The 20172-nt window shown below is 43.6% G+C and overlaps 1 protein-coding gene across 2 annotated transcripts in view; it reads right to left on the bottom strand.

Moving 5' to 3' along the window:
- LOC119661512 overlaps positions 1-20172 on the bottom strand; it is a 289496-nt gene that overhangs the window by 106773 nt on the left and 162551 nt on the right. For both annotated transcript variants that reach the window (XM_038070884.1, XM_038070885.1), the window contains exon 2: positions 11957-14458. The gene's annotated coding sequence lies outside the window, so the exon portion shown is untranslated. The remainder of the gene's footprint in view (positions 1-11956; positions 14459-20172) is intronic.

Raw genomic sequence — 20172 nt, 5'->3', positions numbered from 1 at the left:
CCAGATACACGTGGACATGTTGTTCACTAGGCGGAAACGGCAGTGTATAGGTCATGCATTGAGAAAGGGCGACAATTCCATTACACCAATGCATGAAATCCACTTTCCTATATGAAAGATGAGTTCAAACTTTTCGAAAAATGATGGGAGGAGTTGAAGCAAGAAGTAGTCACGTGCTATATCCCACATAGAGTTTATGACACATGGAGTTGTCATGGGGGATCATTATTATCTTCATAAATCCAGAATTACTTTGCGTCACTCCCCGAAGCAACGTGCGCTCTCGTCATTATCTGAAAATAATTGCTTTCGCAACTTATATAGCAATACCTTGTAAAATTTAAGTACTTTTCAGCAATATTCGATAAATTAATTGATAATCATCAAACTGGACGCAATTCTACGGGGAATTTCCGACGGTTTCTAAGTTATTTGGGACGTAGTCATGCTAATACTTATCAATCAATGACAAAATCAAATCAAGCACTCCACAAAACCTCTTCACAAGCTTCCCGAAGAAAATCAAACTATTAGAATCATGGGACCATCTTCAAACCATGGTATTTCGCCAATTGTCACATGACTGACACTGACCTCCCTCAATTCTCTATTGCAATGTTTTCAAATTAAATTACTCCTATCGATCAATACAGATGTGCGGATTCACTGTTATTTGTTGTGTATCTGTTCTGTTTATATTATAACCATTAATATCTTTAAAATTTTAAATTGATTATACTCCAATCTCTTCAATTTAAACGGTCATATGATCGTGCCCCACACGTAATCATTTATGATCAATGATCATCACATGATAAACTATAATTTATTGTCATGGACGCTAACCAATATGACCCGATAAGCATATTGCACTCAAAAGATACTTTATTTTTTGCAACAATCAGCACAAGTTTCCAGATCGAATTTCTTCAATATAATTTTTAAAGGCAAATAATTAAATAAACAATTGCAGAATGTGCATGCACCCTTGCACGTAGTCTACAGAATCGGATTTCATTTTGATTAATATCATATTTGTACTGAGTGATTCGAGCCTTATATAATATCTACCTATGAGCGTAGATACTCGCAGTTATTTGGTGTTAAAAGTTCAAGTAAGAACACACAGTTATCAGCCCGATAGAATTTCAAAGTGAAGAACGGCGTGTATGGTAGTGTAGACCAGGAGGTGGTTCAGAAAGGTGACATTGTGATTGCATTCAAAGGATCCAATGACAAGATAGTAAGTTTCACCCTCTCGAGTTTTATGAAAATTTTCTAGATTATGATTTGGTCACATTTTACGTACCTATAGTCTTGCCCTTAAACATTCTGTCATTCTTAGACCTCAAATTTTTGTCAGACCTATTTAACTTCGTTTCATGAATGTGTTCCATACAGGCGTTACTTTCCTACATTCTATGCAATGAATCATCAGTTGTATATCACCAGCAAAATGTCATCCACCTGCTTCTGAAGATAAAGTCTAGGAGAACACAAATGATCTTAGCGAATAGATACCGCTTACTATCTTATTGATTAGGATCTTCTGCAATGACAGATCCTCGAGACCGAAAGCCTGCGTCTTGATGACAAAATTGGACTTAGTTGCGGTCAATTTACAATACCAGGTTAATGTCAAGAGGAGAAACGTCATAGTTGCCTTTATGATTCTCTGTGTCCCCCGCCGACGCAAGAATTAAGGAACCTGGTAGTGTACGCAGAATCAGGTGACCCTAATCTCTTAATAGGTTGATGCTCATAAAACGTTCGAAGCGAGACTTCCAGGCTGTGCAGAGGTCTTAAAAGGGATGAATCAAGTACGTTGAACTTAAACCACCCGGGAAAAGAGGCACCAGAAGTGAGAGGGAAAGAATTGGCGGTTTCCGTAAACCTTTCAACACGTAGGTGTTGCAAGGGAAATTGGGATACTGTCAGAGCTGTTGTCACCAATGAAAAGCTGGGAACTGCTATACTATTCTTTGAACACTTTAAAGCACCTGGAATGGACGGCATCTATCCCGAGATGCTAAAGGATGATGTCTTCCTCTAGATTACGTAACTACCCCTTGGCAGAAAGTTAAGGTAGTCTTCATCCCTATGGTTAAGAAAGAAGAACATTCAAATCAAAAGAACTTCACCAGATCAGCTTAAATCATTCTCGCTGAAGTATCCGGGGAGACTAGTTGAGAGTCACATACGCGAGATGGGGCTACGGTCGCAGCCACTAAATGGAAGCCAACATGCTTACCAACGTGGGAAGTCCAATGAGTCTCCTATTCAGTCCATAGTTTCAAAGATAGACGACGGAACTCTGAAAGACGTGTACGCGACTGGGACATTGCATCCAACGAGGTGTGCTATCGCCACTTCTGCGGAATATGTTGATCGACTCACTATTATGGGAATTGCAAGATCTGTCAACACACCCCTCCACGTGTTGGAGCAGGAGTCTGCCTTTCGAATAAAAATGAGAAGTGGGCTTTTCCCTTGGGACAGTCTGCAACGGTCTTCCAGGCTGAAGTGTATGCGATCCTAAGGGCAGTAATTTGGGTGATTAAGGAATGGTTAAAGGGCAGGTGACAGTCATTTGATCTAAAATCGTCCAGGACTGTAGAAACCGATAGAACTCTATTTCTAGATTAAATACGGTGATACTACTGTGAGTGACTAGCAAAAAAGGATACAATTTCCCCCCATGCTGGGACCGGAACCAGTAGCATTGGCTAATGCTGCGATCAAAAACTGGGACCAAACTTCTTATGAAGGCAGGTTGCAGAGCGTTAACGCTGCTAAACACGCCAAGCTCTTCTTGTCAGATCCGAAAAACACACTGCAAAGTTTATCCTATCTAAAAGTAGGAAGAATTGCAGAAGTATTGTGGGCATTCTGGCTGGCTGGATAGATGTTTAGATTAGGGATTCCCTGAGATGATACGTGTCCACCCTGTAATGATCAAGCGGGATCTACTGAAGATTTTCTATTTCCATGACTCACTTATGGACGCATCAGACATAAGATTTTTGGTGCTCACGTGCTTCAGTTGTAGCCGACCACAGCACATATATTAGTGGATGTCTTGGAGGTCGGGTTTTCCCCGATATCACGCGTTTCCAAAGCTCATCTAGCGTGAAAATTCTCGCGATTTCGGAATGTGGCCCGTCTCTCCATTCGACCGAGGTATCACCCATGAGAGAGGCCTCTCGTGCTTCGAAGTCTTCCGGAAAGGTCCGATGTCTACCTCATTTTCATATAACATCGTTCCACTTAAATTTTATTTATGTGTATATAAGGTGGAAATCCACCAAGAATACTAGCCGTTGCTCCAGAATAGCTTTAGTCGAGTTCCAGATCCCCCACTGTAAGGTTTTGAGGATCTTCCTGTCCGTGCTCTGTATCCTGCTATTCATACACAAATCCGATGTGCAATCTTTTGGGAAACACATTTTTTACTTCAGCTGCTGCTTTCCGGCTATGCGCTCTGCGCTTCCGAGGTAAATTTAGCAATATAGGTCTCATTAATGTTCACGCCCCTACAGAGGAGACTACAGAATCGGAGAAGGATACCTTGTAAGAAACAGTAGTACGAACCCTCGAAGCCTGTCCCAGATATGATATCAAACTTATACTTGGGGATTTTAACAGCCAAGTAAGAGACGGAGCTCGTATTCAGGCGATACGTTGGCTTCCATAACTTACATCAAAATACAAATGATAACGGACTGCGGATTATTCCTTTAGCTGGGTTCAATTGCTCTACCACGATCCGAAAAGTAAATTTCGAAGTATGGCGGGTGTATCAAAACCGCTTCATGTGTCTGTTGATGTTCATCAAGGAAGCGTCCCCTCACCACTCCTCTTTGTTCTTATTTCGGACACCGTCACACGGGATATCCAACGTCCAGCGCCCTACACACTGCTCTATGCAGATGATGTTTTCCTAGCATCTGATAGCAAAAATGATCTCGAGCAACTTGTCCAAAAATGGAATGATTGCCTCATGCAACACGGTCTCGGATTGAACCTAAACAAAACTGAATTTTTGACGACCGATCCCCATGAAACAGGCACGATCACTGTCAGCGGCCGTGATCTGCCCAGAACTAAGCAATGTAAGTACCTCGGGTCAACGCTATAAGCCAATGGAGAACAGCGTTATGAAATTGCTTCACGCATTAACGCAACCTGGATGACATTCTACAACTGGTGTTCTTTGTGATCGACGTATCAGCGCACGTCCCAAATCTAAAATTTACTGCAATGTCGTTCGTCTGCTGCTCTCTATAATTCTGAGTGTTGGCCGACTATAAAGGACAATGAACGGCGTCTTGCGGTAATGGGGACGAAGCTGTTGCATTGCACTGGTGGCGTGACACGTTTTGATTACGTCTGAAATGAGAATATCCGCGATCGATATGGGTTTGCACCGATCGTGGAAAAACTGCAAGAGAGGCGTTTTCGCTAGTGTGGTCACGTAATTCGCGCTAACGAGGATTCACTTGCCAAGATTGGTCTGAACATCATCAACAAGTTGATGGTAAGCAAACAAAAGGCCGGCCGAAACAACGCTGGCTTGATACGCTGGATTTGGATTTAAAAGCCTCAAAATTGTAGCCAGATCAGGCATTTGACAGAACCAAATGGGGAAAACCGATCACGACGAGCCGACCTCGCTTGCGAACGGGACAAAGGCTGAAGAAAAAGAAAATGTTGAAGACAGCCTAAGCTTTTGAAAGTATAGTGTATTTTTTCCAGTTTATATTTTACTGCTTCCGTATTATGGGATGAGATGTATTTGGAGGTCTAGATATTATTTAGATGCATCTTTGCGACCATTCTCAGATTTTTCGGTTGAACACGTTCTGAGAACGAAACCTGTTATACTTCATGGTGCCTATATTTTTAGTCTTCCTTTTCTTATCCTGGATGATAATTAAATGGAAACTTATTCCTTAAAAGTACTACTTGAGCGCTTTCATTTGATGCTTCATAAAACCATATTCTATTGAAAAATGCACTCCCTGTTTTACATGTATGGTATGCTACTTAGTGCATATAATGAGACTGACAGCCCATGCTTTCTCACAAAATTTCGTGACAATAACTCCAGCCGTTTCAGATTAAATTGGATGTGACAGACAGACAGACAGACAGAGTCTAAAAAAATTGACTTCTCAGCTGTAAGAGTATAGGGAGAAAAAAATAACACGATTATCCACTAGCTCAAAAACTAATTGTCAAAAATTATTAAATCACAGAAATAACCCCTTCGTACTCTCAGCAAAGAGTCATGCAGAAGCTTACATTTAGAAGAGCAATGAAGATTCGAGGGGGATAGTGGACTAGGCCAGCAAAAACAAAGCTGTCGCGAGTCTGATGCCGAAGGCAGTATTTTTTGTGGGCATATGACGCATGCGGCCACAGCTTTTACTAAACGGTGTTTTTTTTGAAGATATATCAATTTAGAGACCGGCGAAACAAATGATCACTTTCCAGCCCCAGCACTCCCCCTTTTGCATCAAATGTCAAGACTTGAGCCAGTCCTTGAAAATACTAATCAAGACCTTTCATTTGACACCCCACATGATTAGAACTATATTATTCACAGTCCCCACATATGAGGAACCTTTTCTGTCTAGATTAGGAAAATTGCACTGGAAGCAGAGGGATTTGCAATCGCGAAGATTTAAAAGAGGTGGTTGCCTATCAAGAACGTCAACGCAGACTTACCGAGTACCAAATCTCTTGGTAAAATGAGCCAAGAGGCAGATGAACTGCGGGGCTCAACGACAGTTTAAATCTGTGGTTGAACTTCCTAAGTGGGCATGGGGGTTTTCAGTTTTACCTGCTGATTGTGTGTTCTGCAGTTACATCCACGGTGTTTAACGTAGGTATCTGTCGTGAGACTTAATCCTACGGTCCTCTTAAGACACGGATTGATTTTGTGACCACAATCAGAGCCCCGTGAGACAAGCAACAACGGTACCAGTCTATACCAACTGCATGGCTTAGCATTCATACTGGTGGATGCAAGAATTACCTAAATCTCTACCGGACTATGGAGTACGGCACCCGTGTTGATACGCAACATCACGTCGAGGCCCGAAGGTCTCTTCTCGCTTGAGCACAACCACAACCACCATGAAACTCCCACTAGGGGGGCCAACCGCAAATAACCGAGCTGTCCTCACATACAACAGGAGTTCACCCGAAGTATGTGAGTCCAGGGGCTTTCCCGGTTCCCATGGTACCAGTATACCCCTGGTAAGGTTTCGTGATCAATTTGCCACTTCAGATGAGTCCCCGTGCAGACTCGAGTCTGATCGCCCTGGTTAGGCCTTTGGAGCATTCGCCTACTGCATCACGGCCGGCAAACCAAAGTGAGTACAGCGTCTCCCGATGCCACCACTATGGAGGTTCTCCTCGGCCACTTGGTTTTGGTTTGGCCGATAGGGTTGTCGCCCCATCTTCCTCACCGCCACCTCAGAGCACCTGTGTGTTCTGCAATGAAATGTCGGACGACGACACTTAACAAAGGTGGGATAACTTTCGTCAACAGACACAGGGGGGCTCTCCTCTAGCCGACCCCGATTGTGAATGGGAGAAAGCTAGAGAAAAAGGAGGCGAGTTTTCCAATGAGGAACGCTGACAGATGGAGTCGTGATGCGCATTACGTTCGGATTCTTCTTATCGCGCAGAATATTGAGCTGGAACAGTGGAGGGACTGGATACCAAGGGGTTCCCTGAGCTAGCAACTCCCTTTTCCCTCTCCCCTCTCGTCGGTGAAAGCAATTCCCTGACTTGAGGGATCCCTGCTTCTTCTTCTTCTTGAGATGCTTCGTCACATGTGATGAACCTGAATAAAATCATTATTGGTAGACCTGATATTAATTAAACGCATTAAAATGGATAAACAAATTTCCACAATATTGACAATGACTATAAAAAACTTGAAAGGATTAGGTGTTAACCATGTAATTTCCATGTCTTTTTTTAACTTATTTAACTAAGCTCTCAGCGCCTCATTGCCCTCAATTTTCTGCAAAATTCTGAGAATATTTCATGCACTTAAAGCTGCCATGACACAGCGAGGGAAAAAGTTCACCTAAACAGATTGTTGTAGTGTTGCTCCATTTGTGAAAAAGCTAGTCGACCGAGATACAAATCAAGTCTTTTCGCAGAAAAGTATTGCCCAATATTTTCAAAAATTTCAGTTGGAAAGTATGGTTAACTGTCTGGCCCCGGACTCGGAAATGTGGGGAGAGTCCTTTAAGCGCTTTGATCCCTCACGTGTCATATTACAAAATTCACGTGTCTATACCAGTGCACTAGCTCCAAATCCTATTCTCCAAGTTGCCAGGTTCGGAGGAATTGAAATTGTCAACATAAATTGGGCTGCTGGTATAACTAGCTTGGTTATATGCTATGCTGTATTGAGTCTCAGTTGGGTCCATGAGTGCACATACCGTTCCTTCGTCGATTGTACGGCCTATTATTATGAAGTTTTTAACTATCGTAAGGGTTAAAAACTCAGAAATTTTAACTCGTGTAAGGACACAGTTTGAGGATGTTACACTGTCGCAGAATCAAGTGTTTACTTACGCTAGACAATTTGAGAACGGCCGAGAACTCATGATCATCGGCCAAGGTCAAGTCTCACAGATGAAAACATCCATGCGTGTCAGCACCCGTAGTGATAAAACGATTATTAGCAAATATGTTAGCTTCACGAAAAATTGGAACATCAAAAACTGGTCATGCTGGGGACCTGTCGGCATGAAATCCAACAAGTGGAGGATTTTGTGAAACACATTGACACATGTAAAGAGGCTTGAATACATGTTTACACTCAGAAATCAAGAATAGCAAGGAATGGTCCAGAGAAAGGATGAGCCGACTTGAATTTCAAATCCAAGGCCGGTGTCAGTGGAATAAAAAATGAACGAAGCCGAAGACCGGCTAATCGGAAAGACCGCTGATGAGCGGAAGATGGGAGAGGAGATCGTTTTTGCTCTTCAGAAGAAAGGGTTGTGAAATTTTTGGGATTCTGCGTAATACTTGATCAGAGTCGACATTTATACGATAAGTTTTCGAATAAAACACACTAAAATCCTAAACATAAAGTTCTTTGGAAGTTTTTGATTCTTCTTCAATGTACGGCTTTCCGCGTTCCAAAATTTTGTGAGTTTTGAGTGTGAGACGAATATATTTCTTGAACGCTGCGTTGCCGAATCCGAGAGAGGTACGCAGTTTATTATTGCGCCCTACCCCACTGCAAAGATTAATGTTGAATCCAAAAATAGTAATCTTTAGTGGAGAGATCAAAAACACCGAAAGCCAAAACTTGAGAAGCGGACTTTCTTTCTCAGATTCAGGGAAATGATTCAAGACCGGAAGACAGGAATCCGCCGCCGAAAAAGCGAAGCCACAAAGTAGGTGAAAGAAAGGTGACAACGACGAAAAAGTTCTGTGTGGCTTGACGAAGCTTGCCTTCAAATGCATAAGCGAGTGAAGAGATAGTAAACATACAATGCGCTTATTTTAATCTTCCCCGCATACTAGCTTTACACGTCGCAGAAATTCGGACAAGAGAACATCCTTCAGATCACCAACTCGAGAATGGGTTCCTTGCAGAATTCCGAGGTATTTGTAGTAATCTGTCTCCGTTATAGCTTCGATGTGGATGCTGATGCTGATTCTATGGTGGTCGTCAGTACCAGCAACAACTTGATGTCATCTAAGTACATCGAGTGTGTCAGCTCGCACTTGGCATGTAGGCCATATTTGATTGTAAAACCATGCCCTCTAGCATCATTCAGTACTCCTGAAAGTAGGTTCAGTGCTATGTAAAACCAAAGGGGAGTCAACGAATTCGCCTTCAAGATGCCTCTCCGTATACGAATGAGGTGCGAGGTATTAGCACCCTCAAATGTATGCACTGATAAGGTGGTATGCCACCCTTCCATGACTGTCCATAAAAACTTTATTAGCTTGGGATCAATGCGATACAGATCTAGGACCATACCTGGCGATGTGGGACGCTATTACAAGCCTTAATATAATCGATATAGGGACTAAAGGGGTTTCTTTGGCCTCTAGTTACTTGTCTTACAACTACCGAGTCGAAAATGAGTTGCCCTCTGCAACCCCTTGACCCGACTCGGTAACCCTTCTGCTCCTCGGACAGAATGTTGTTGGTCTCAAGGTAAACATTAACCCTTCTACTAATAATGGACGTTATGAATTTATAGAGGATTGGTAAACAAGTAATCGGTCTTGTATTCGCCGGGTCCTGTACCGTGTCCCTCCTTCGGAAAAGGTAGGTAATTCCCATAGTGAGGAAGGGTGGCAATTCCGCTGGCCGAATAGTGACCTGATTTATATATGCACCCGATCCAGATCAGGGCACCTCCAGTTCTTCAAACTGTTTATGGCTAGTAGAACTTCCTCTTCGGTTACATCCGCAAAATTCATGCCAAACGTATTGGCATGGCGGGTACCTTCGGCGGTGATCCAATCATCATGTTCATCATGCTGGCCCAAAGTCTACCCCAGTATTTTTTCGCTTCCGTTACAGAAAACTGTACTGTCTGGACATTCTGTTGGGATTTGTTGAGAGATCTGAAAAAAACTCCGGGGGTCATCGCGTACTTTGCATTCTGAACGCGTTTGAAGTGACTTTCGCCATACCATCGTAACCGACTGCATACGACAGAAAGTTTCTGCTTTACTGTGTCCAGAATTTCAACTACGGGTGTCTCACTGGGGATGGAAGTTCCGGTAAACCCTCTGCATTTTATTTCTCACCCCTCTGCTGGCATTGCCAGTGCTGATCTGAATCAGTCTAGTAATGTTCTGGCTTAGTGGATCCCGCCGACGTTCCAGACGAATTTTCCATGGTGGATCTCTTCGGTCACTCAAACCAATAACGCGAAAGTGAATCTCCAGACCGTGCAATCTGACAGCCGCAACTGCACCATAATACACAAGGGATTGTAGTTGCACCAGTGACATATCAGCAGACCAGCGAGAAGCAATCTCATCATTAATTTGATATAGAATTCTCGGAGTTGCTGAAGATGCATAGAACCTAGGAATACCTGGTCTATGCAAAGGATCTATCTCCGTGAATTCTATACACGCTCTTTAGCATTCGTCCCAAACCTCAGCTGGACGATAGAGAAGAGTGCTTCGGCGAGTACTGAAACTGTTGCCTGCAGTGTGGCGTGGTGTTGTTGATGCCGCCGTCTCTGCCCATATCGACTATTGGTCTCCAGTTGCCGCAATGAGCTCAAGTCGAACACGCTGCCCGATGATGGCCGGAATTGTGTCGCTGCGAGTTATAAAGCGGGACTGCACAGTCACGTACGCGAATCGCAGGAAACGCTCGACGAATCTCTGGTGCAACAGGGGGCGGTAAGATGTTTTACCCGCCCCCGCCATTATTTCGCAATAGGAGCGGATGAGGTTCATTTCCTCAGTCCACTTCATCCGCTGCCAACACGAACCAGCTGAAGTGGTCGCTACAGATTGTGGCGAAACAGATACAGCAGGTAGAGCAATGCTCCTGGCCGTGGTGGGACCTTGACGTCGAACCGCCCCACGACTAGCGGTTTCCACGCCGAGCTGTCCATTGCGGGAGCCCGACCCAGTCACCCTCAGATAACTCCCGCCGGTTATCCGTACCGGACCTCAAATTTCTTCTTCTTCTAATTTTTGGTGGTGCATTTTATCCCAAGCTGCCAGGTAATCCAGGTAATGCCAGGTAATCTGCAAGACTGCAAAGTTCCTGCACTTTCCTCACGTACCCCCTGAGACACTTCGGTGGTGTACAGCCATTCAGACTAAAGACATCCGTCCCTCCTCCTTCCAAATTTTTATCAAAGGTTTTTTTGTTTTTCATAATTGATATACCTGATTTATGCTGTGTGTCAACCGACCATGTATAATGGTGAACTTTTTGTATCAGAAGTTCTACATCCGATCCTTTTTAAAATAGAATGGCCTGAGAATGCCAAGCGTGGGAGGGAATCCCGAAGGCCGCGCCTCATAATACATCTGAGGCAGGGGAAATACCGATTGAAAATTTGATGCATTGTGGATCTTCCTTTTCGATCGTGGCATTTGGATCCAGAATTTTACTGCCCCATGCACACGGTGGATCCGTATTTCGACAGGTCGGGCGAATATCCAGGTATGTTTATGTTTTAGGATCCGATGCGAACCCACGCATCACAGACGACACGTAAATTTTTGTAAACTGACACATGAGGGATCGAAATACTGAAAGGCCCCCCCCCACACATTTCCGACCCTGACAAACACGTGTCGACCGAGCGCTTCGATGGAGCGTCAATATTTGCTGGCGGACCTTCATTGTCAATTTCGCCAACTTTTGATGATTTTGGAACAGCTCTCCCCTCTTGGCTAATTTCGGCCATTTAGGATGATCTTTAGGCCATTGACAATCCCATTTTTGTCATTACACCTTTCTATCTCAAAATAAAAGTATGTGTCCTTGGAAGATTTTTCACAGATTCTGTGGTCAGGAAACCTGCATGTATATTTTGGGATAATATCCGGTACTTATGAAAGATGATGATGATATGGTGAAAGATGGTTAGATAATCTTAACAGTAGGAGGTATCCTAAAATTTTTGTCAGATATAGGATCGACTGATATACTACAGTTATGATTGGCTTATAGTACCCATCAAAAGGACACAATAGTTTTTCAAGACGTAGTGCAGTGTCTTAATGATTATTAGAGTATAATTAGTAAGCTCCCACAGATAGAATTTTCTCTGGAAAAATTGGGTTTTTTACGGCTTATCTCTGAGGGTTTCACCCCGGGGACCTCAACACTGCTTTCTGATTCCTTCTCTTGGTTTTTTCGTCATTTTTTTATGAAATACGGAATTTAAATCATTTAATAGAGAAATTAATTAATACTTACAACACAAGCCTTAACCGACTTCCAAAGGTTCCTTGCGAGGACTTCTATTTTTGCGGATAAAACGTTGACCAAATTCCTCAGATGAAATAAGCGATCTAGATCGCTATCCTTGCTGTTTTCTCTTTCTTGTTAGAATTTATAAATTTACGTCTTATTTAAAACTCGTTTACTTAATCAAGATATCGATATTAAATCTCAAAAACTTCGCAATATTAGGAAAACTACACCGATTTAAATACCACACACACGCACATACAAGCGATATACACTTTAAAGGGTGCAAAACACACGTACTGAAGATAGGCGCTACCGAAAGTTAGGTCCCGATTTAAGGATGTTGCTTCTGGATTCAAGTTTGACGTTCCGGAGCCTTATTAACCCGATTTGGACAATAGCGAAGCTGGGTCGTCCAGTGAAAGTATTCTCAGTTGACTTGGGCGATTGTAGTCCTGGAGATTCGCCGTTGCTCTCAGTGGAATACCACGTTTCCTATTTTCAGCGTGCAAAAACCAGAGACACGCAGTCGATTTTCTCTCGAATGAGGGATGTTTGGTGAGCGATTTTCAAATTGTAAAGAAATAAAACAAAAGTCAAACGAAAGGAAAAGATAATTGAACAACGATTTTCCTTTTAATTTTTGTCAGATGCTTTTTAAGGGATTTGATTTTATCCAAAATTATTCGGTTTTTATTGGTTATCAATACGGTTGTATCTGAAAGTTATTCCGGGCTATGGTTTGTCAAAATTTTCTAGGTCGGTTTTTAGAAGTTTTTCGTGGAGTTTTAATCTTATCTTTAAAGCAGAGAGTGGTTTACGTTATATCAACTACATTTACTGAATCAATTGATTCTAGTATGAAGAATTTTTTCTTTACGTGTACAACATATCGCGATCTCTGCACATTGTAGGTAATAATTCTGCTTTCGTCGTTGACAAATATAATTATTTTCCGAATTTTTAATATTTTTTCTAAAATTCCGGAAATAATTTCGTTATCGCTTCCAATCGCGCTTTTATCCAAATACTTCGTCGTCTTACTGACTCTGGGTTCCTTGTCTTCTCAATAATATCTTTTATACTATTTAGATTTTTTTTTTTTTATAATATTTTAATATTATTTCGCTCCTTGGAGCGGTTGAACTCAAGCAATTTTACGCTTTTACATACAACACTTTCTTTAAATTTATTCCAAATTTTCCTCGAAATTTAAACGTGAATTGTCTTCACAGCCACCGAGATATTCAGATAAACTATGGTTGCTTCAAGAAATGCGTCGATACGAGACGATAGTTTAACATGTGAGGTGAATCAGGTTCGACTGTGTTTACCTTAAAAAGCCAGCAAATCGATTAGTTCAGTATCTGCATATGTATCTAAGGGAGCAGAATCGTATCTGAATAATTGGATTTGTGACGAAACTGTTCGCAGTGGCACTGGCACTATCTATCTAATCACTGACAAGCCTTGAGCTTCGGGGTCCAAAAATTATATTATTAGTTCATAGGCGCCGCACAAATCCGACTGACGAATCCTTGGAACCCGGACGTTTATTTAAGATACGCTGCACAGAATCGAGCGCAAAGCCTATGCACTCAGTGTATCACTCGAATCAGTAGGAACCTTGTATGTAAACATTGGTAGCCTCTCTTAAACACTTTTCCTATATTTTCCCAAATGAATGTCTTTCTGCTTCGACGTTTGGAAACGTCGCAGTTTTTCCGACCACTACTCACACAAATTTAGAGAAAGCCGAAAGCTTACGTAGCGGCTTTTCCCTCTTTTCCTTTAGGGGTTGTTGCTTTTTCACGATTCTGTCACAACTTTTTTCACTGAATTTTCCTCCTCTGTGTTTACTGAATGAATCAGCAAAACGTCTGGTCTTATCTTCCTTCTTTAGGCTCAAAAATTTCACTTATTACTCTCACACTAGTTCCAATAATCAAATTAATCTGATTCTCCCAAGTAATTCGCTGACCAACCGAATCGGAACGAAATTCACTAATAAGAAAATTCAAGACTTCTTTATGAAAAGCTTCGGAATGAGCTGGTGTGCAGTATGTTCTCTTTTATTACGCCCAGGAGGCTTTCCACCATTACAGAGAGCCCTTCAATTTTAGCTGGCCCAAATCGGGAAATCAGCCTGCGCTCTGGTTGCACTCTCAGTGCTGAAGCTCGCCAGTTGTTGGGGGAATGGGTTAAAAATAGGCTTCTTTACATGGAACACGCCCGGCGTCGTTGGGAGAAGCTTTTCAACGATAAGAGCTCCCTTCACTCGGGTTTCAATATGATAGCAGTTTTGATATAATGTTAATTAGCGCGCTGCACAATTGCCCTGACGATAGTATAGGGCTTATTAGTCGCAACAACGTTCACAACAATGAATAGTTGAAGATTGGATGTTTCGCTTTTAATTAGATAGCCAAGTAGTGGGCAGACGTTGAGCAGGGTGCAGCGACCAACTCGAAGAATGTATTGGAATTTATGTAGATTCGTAGCTGTTATCTGAAAAATAAATGAAAAACTGATAAGTATTTTGTACAGATAAAAAGTAATTTTATGGTCAGAAATCCTAACAAAGGCAATTAGTAACTTTGGGAATAACATTGAAAATTGGGTGACTGTCAAAGGGCAATATAGGTCCCCAGGATTGGCACCATGAACCATGTGACACGCCTGCTGAACCAACACCAACAGTTCTGTTCTCAAACCCTATCTTCACCTTCAGGTGGTCATCTTTCGAAAAGTTGCATATGGAGAAGGATAAAGGGTGAGCCTACTGTGCCTAAAAAAGGACAAACTGTGACAAATGATCCCCCAGGTACACGGATCAATTACCTGTTAGGAAGCTACGAAAGGAAACTTGGACTTGACTGAACACAAAACGATAACCTCAGCAAAGAAAATGGACAAACAATTTGCGCATCGAATTAAATTACCAATGACAACGGAAGTAACTGGTTTGCCCGGAAAGTGATTCACAAGCAACGTAAGTTTCTCCAGACGACACCACTTTCAACCCAGTCGATCAAACGCCTTTCAGCGTCGATAAATGTCGGAATATATAAGGGTCTCAAAATATACGATCACTACCTCGATGGCATAGCACCCCGGGTTTCAATAACAATACAATCTCGAAACTCCCCTGACAATTTGATAAGGAATACACTGAACTATCAGTTGTCCTGAAGATGAAGCATGGGCAAATGCCCTTCTCAAAACTAGCTCCAGTGGCAAAGAAAGTCGGAACAACTGGTTCAATGATGACTGTCACCAAGGAACAGAGTCGGAAAATTTTATATACCGGGCAATACACCAATTTCAAAATATACAAAAATAAGCAGAGGCATACCATAAACGTTGTTGAGCAGAGAAGCCTAGAAACATCAACAGGTTTGTGAACTCGAGAAGTACGGGGCGCAAAGCAACCGGCCCCCCCCCCCATCTACAGTTTGCCAATAAAAATCCTAGGTACCAGTCGGCAATCAACTTTAACTAACCTTGTCTCGACAGAAAGGGGCTCCGCCGAGATTGGCTTACTTTGCCGGTAGAAGTAAGGAAATGGCAGTTAACCAAAAAACTAAAATTATATTTCGATCTTTACGATCCGACTAAGAGTGAAGGGGCAATCCTGAGTTCATCGTTGGAGACTCTGAATCTAGATTCAGATTCTCCACTTACTTAAGTGGGAACCAATCTGAGTGGGACTCAGTCCTTAACGCACGAGCCGAAGCAGCCCCTTCTGTCAACGCTACTAAACTCGAACTGCAATCAACACCATCTGCTGAAGCAAAAGTTTTGCCCATGGGCAAGCATCTATCTATCACTCCCCCTCGGACACCATCTTGTCGTGGTGGAGGAGTTTGAAGTAGCTTACTACTACACTAAGGATGTTCAAACATGGATATGGAAAGAAGGGATTTAAACTCTCCAAGTGATAAGAAGTCACAGACTTTGAAACTACCCGCAAGCATGAGCAATCATGCCGCGATCGAGGAGCGGATTTTGGAGGCCTTACCACATTCATGCCCCCTACGGATAAATCTGTAGAAGGCGTGCTTTCCGACTCAATGAAAAGCTTGCATTTAGTGTATACGATGAAGCTAGTCAGAAAGGAAAGTACGGTAACAATCAACTTGGGAGAAACTGGAAATCCGACTACGGCTGGTACGATACTACAGCTCAAATCTACCCTGCAAACGGAAGTAGGGGGGACTACAGGCTGAATCCTGCCTGTCAGAACCTTCTCTTTCATTCTTACCGGGAAGAGCGGGAGAAAAGGAAGCTGGCGACGTGGATACTACTGGTTTAACGCCAGTATAAGGAAATGGACCCAAGAGGCCCGGACAGCAAGAACCTGGAAAGGCCCCAAGCCGGCGGCAGAAGAAGACATTGCGAAGGAAGATGAAGCACCTTGGGAATGAGGGCATGGGCCTGGCTTTACTATTAGGTGTAGTAATGTCCAGAGAAATCAGACGCAAGGAAGCGGAATCTTCGTTTCAATGCGGAGATAAACTAATAACTTCGATGAAACCCACACCAGACTCGCGCAAGAAGCGTAAGACCAACACATCTGTAGTGGCCAACGGTTTATTGTACTCCGCACCAAGGCCTACATCCGCACGTCCCGTAGGGGTTACGACCGGTGGGCGGGAGGTGATCAAATCAGTGAAGTCGGTCCTTTCCATAGGAATACGGACAGCTGCAGCCTCAGTTCTGACTGCTACCGTAGGAGTTTCCTCCAAGGATGGCAAAATGTCAGAGAAACAATTTACCATCCTCCGGGAATGCCTGTGGAAAAAAATGCTGGAGCCTGAAACGAAGCCAAAATTTGGTAATCAAGGTTTTCGCGATGGGGTTCTCCATTTAGAGTGCACTGACGAGGTTGCCTTAAAGTAGCTTCAGCAGATAATCTCCGCTTTGAGTTCTGGCAGAACATGAATCTATGCAAACCGAACATCGCAAACCAGTGAAGATGTTAATTGGAAAACAGACAAATGCTCTGCGTGATGAGATGAGACCTTTCATGCATAAGGACAAGAGAACTGCAGTACCTCCAAGTGCGGCTTTTCTCAGATAAATCAAACACGATGGGATCGAGTCTCTGGCGGTACGGTGTGGGAGAAACCCTGTCGCACGTGGACCGCGGCATACGATCCTAAAAGTATCCCATTACATATTAGACTAAGTTTATGTCGAAAAACATAAAGATGCAGCATGCCAAAGCCTCCTCCTATTTGCTGGCAGCGAGGCTGACAAAACTACAGGACTGCTCCTACATTTTTCTGGTGCAAGAGCCATGGGTTCGGTATAATAGAATCGGTGGCATTTGATCAGTAAAGGGGGCTAGGATCTTCAATGATGAAAGACCCATAAGTTCGAGAGCTTGTGTCCTGATGTGAAGACGTTAGATTTGACCACGCTGAGACAGTACCCAGGACTTGGTTACGGTCATCGTGCAATACCAAATTAATGGCAAGAGGAAAACATCATAGTTGCGTCTGCTTAACTACCCTATGATTCTTTGTATCCTCCATCGACGCAAGAACTAAGAGATCTGGTAACATATGTAGACTCAAGTGGTCTCGAACTCTAGGTTGCGATACGCAGGCTGTAATCCCCAATCGAAGAGGAGAGAAGCTATTTAATTTCACCACCTCAGCTGGTCTTATGATTGTAATCGTAAAGTAATGGCGATTTTTGCAACCCCTTCAACACGCAAGTGTTGCAAGGTGAACTGGAACACTGCGAAAGCGGTTATTACCTTTGAACACTTCAAAGTACCTGGCGTGAAGGGCATCTATTCAGTAACGCTAGAGGAGGGAATGGAGCACTTAAAGCGGTTGCTAAGAAATATTTTTTTAGCAAGTCTCCTTTGGGCGGCCTTGTACTCAGCGGCGACCTCCTCCAGACTGGTGGAGCAGTGCAGAAACCCGCTGATTGGCCAGATAGGGTTCGGCTCTTGGCAATCCTTCGGCGGGTACAGTCGATGTCTCGCTGGTGACTGTCAAGGGAGGAATCTACTCGTACTACTTAGCAGCCGCGGGCCTTAGATGGGGAAACTTACCACCTGTGCCAAGTCCAGGAGGATGGCTTATAACATAGCCTAATCATGAGAGCTTCTGTGCCAGACGCGTGCAAATGTGTAGAAGATTACGCGATCAGCACGGGGCACTGGCCCATAGGGGACCATATCGCCAGCTTCAGCATACCTTACAATTCGCATTGCCGAAGCTGCGGAGAAGCAGGGGAAACCCTTATGTACTTCTTCTACGACTGTCCAGCTCTAGCTAAAGTCATGCTACGGACACTGGGTAAACCATTCTTTGCGGATCTCAGACAGATTTCCAGTTCCAAGGTGAGAGAGCTGCTTTCCTGCGTGGCTCTGATGATCTGAGCTAGCTGGTCTGTGCCCCCCTGCTCTCATAACAGCAGTCACGGTCTTAGGAGTTTGTAGCACCAAAACGGCGCACCACAGCGCTAATTGGGCTCCTGGGAGCGGACACTGATACCTACCTACCTGCCTTGCTTTGTGATGTGTGCCTACCTCTTGGCAGAAGATTAAGATAGTCTTCATATTGAAGCCTGGGAATCAAATTCAAAGAACTTCAGGCAGATCAGCTTGAATTCATTCTTGCTGAAAGGCTTGAAGAGACCGGTTACGCATCACGTTCGTGGGAAGGCGCTTGGATCACAGCCACTTGATGACAACCAACATGCTCACCAGCATGGGAAATCCTATAAGCCTGCTCTTCATTCTTTGGTTACAAAGATAGAGGATGCAACTCTGAAGGGTGACTGCGCGATGGGCGTGTTCGTGGACATTGAAGGGGATTTGACTGTGCGCCTTTCAACAACTTTGTGATGCCGCCAGAGTACATGATGTTGATGATGATTTAATTAAGTGGATCCAAGCAATGCTAACGCAAAGATTGCTGTGTGATAGAGTGCGTAGTAGGAGGTCGTCTAAACCGACGACTCAAACACAGAACAGGGCTCTGGAGCCGGAGTTTACCTCTCGAATAAAAACGGGGAGTGAGCTTTTCCTTTGGAACAATATGCAACCGTTTTTCAAGCCGAAGTTTATACGATTCTAAGTGCGGTAAATTGGGGGATTGACGACCGGTTAAAGGGCAGGCGCATCGCAATCTGCAGTGATAGCCATGCTGCATTGAGGGCGTTCAGTAGTCCTTTGATCACCTCCAAATTCATTCAGGAAAGCAGAAACCGTTTGAACTCTATTTCTAGATTCAATACGGTGGAACTACTCTGGGTACGTGATCACTGTGGCGTAGAGGGAAATGAAATGTCGGATGCTTTAGCAAGACAGGGTTCAATCTCCCGATGCCAGGATCGGGACCAGCAATTGGAGTATCGGTAGCATTGGCTAAGACTGTCTTCAAATACTGAAAACAAGCTTGCCACAACGACAGGTGGCAGAGCCTAAATGCCGCAAGACACACCGAACTTTTCTTGTCAAAACCGAATATGTGTACCGGAAAGGTTATCCTATCAAAAAGCAGTAGAACTTGCAGGAATATTGTAGGCATTCTGACAGACCATAATTCACTAGCTGGAGATATGCTCAGAATGGGAATTATTCAAGATGATACATGCCCCTCCTGTAATGATGAAGCAGAATCCACGGAGCGTTTAATATGTGAATGGGCGGATCAGACATCAGATCTTCGGATGTTCTCCAGTTGCGACCATCAAATCCACTATCGGAAATTCTGCGATACGTTAACGAATCCGGTATATTTCGTTAGATCAAGGTGTCGAGTACAATGGACCACCACGGTCTGAGTACTCAGAAGCTATAGCTTCTTCTTTACCACAGACACACAAGCATTTATCCTCGAGCCGCAAACAGCGGTCGAACAAACCGCCTCTGGGCAAATCACAATCCACGGGCAGTGCCAAGATTGAGGGGAAACGAGCATCCGGACCCCCTGCGACTAAGGGCAACCCAAGCTTTCGGCCGGCAACTTCAAAGCCTTCATTTGGAGCCAGGACCATCGAAGCCGATGGATGGGTCTTGTATGATGACACCAACCCGTTAAACAGCTTAGGAGCAAACTACTCCTACCTGTAAGAACTGCATCCTCGCAAGACATTAAGTTTCGCGTTTGAGCCGGTATGTGTGCACCGTAAAATTTATGGTCAAACTTTGCGGACGAAAACAACAACGAGTGGCTCAGATAGTACTCCTCCTGCTT

This window comes from Hermetia illucens, chromosome 1 (assembly GCF_905115235.1).
Source record: "Hermetia illucens chromosome 1, iHerIll2.2.curated.20191125, whole genome shotgun sequence".
NCBI lineage: Eukaryota > Metazoa > Arthropoda > Insecta > Diptera > Stratiomyidae > Hermetia > Hermetia illucens.
Note: the sequence above shows the minus strand (reverse complement) of the source record. Positions and strands in the feature narration are given on the sequence as shown.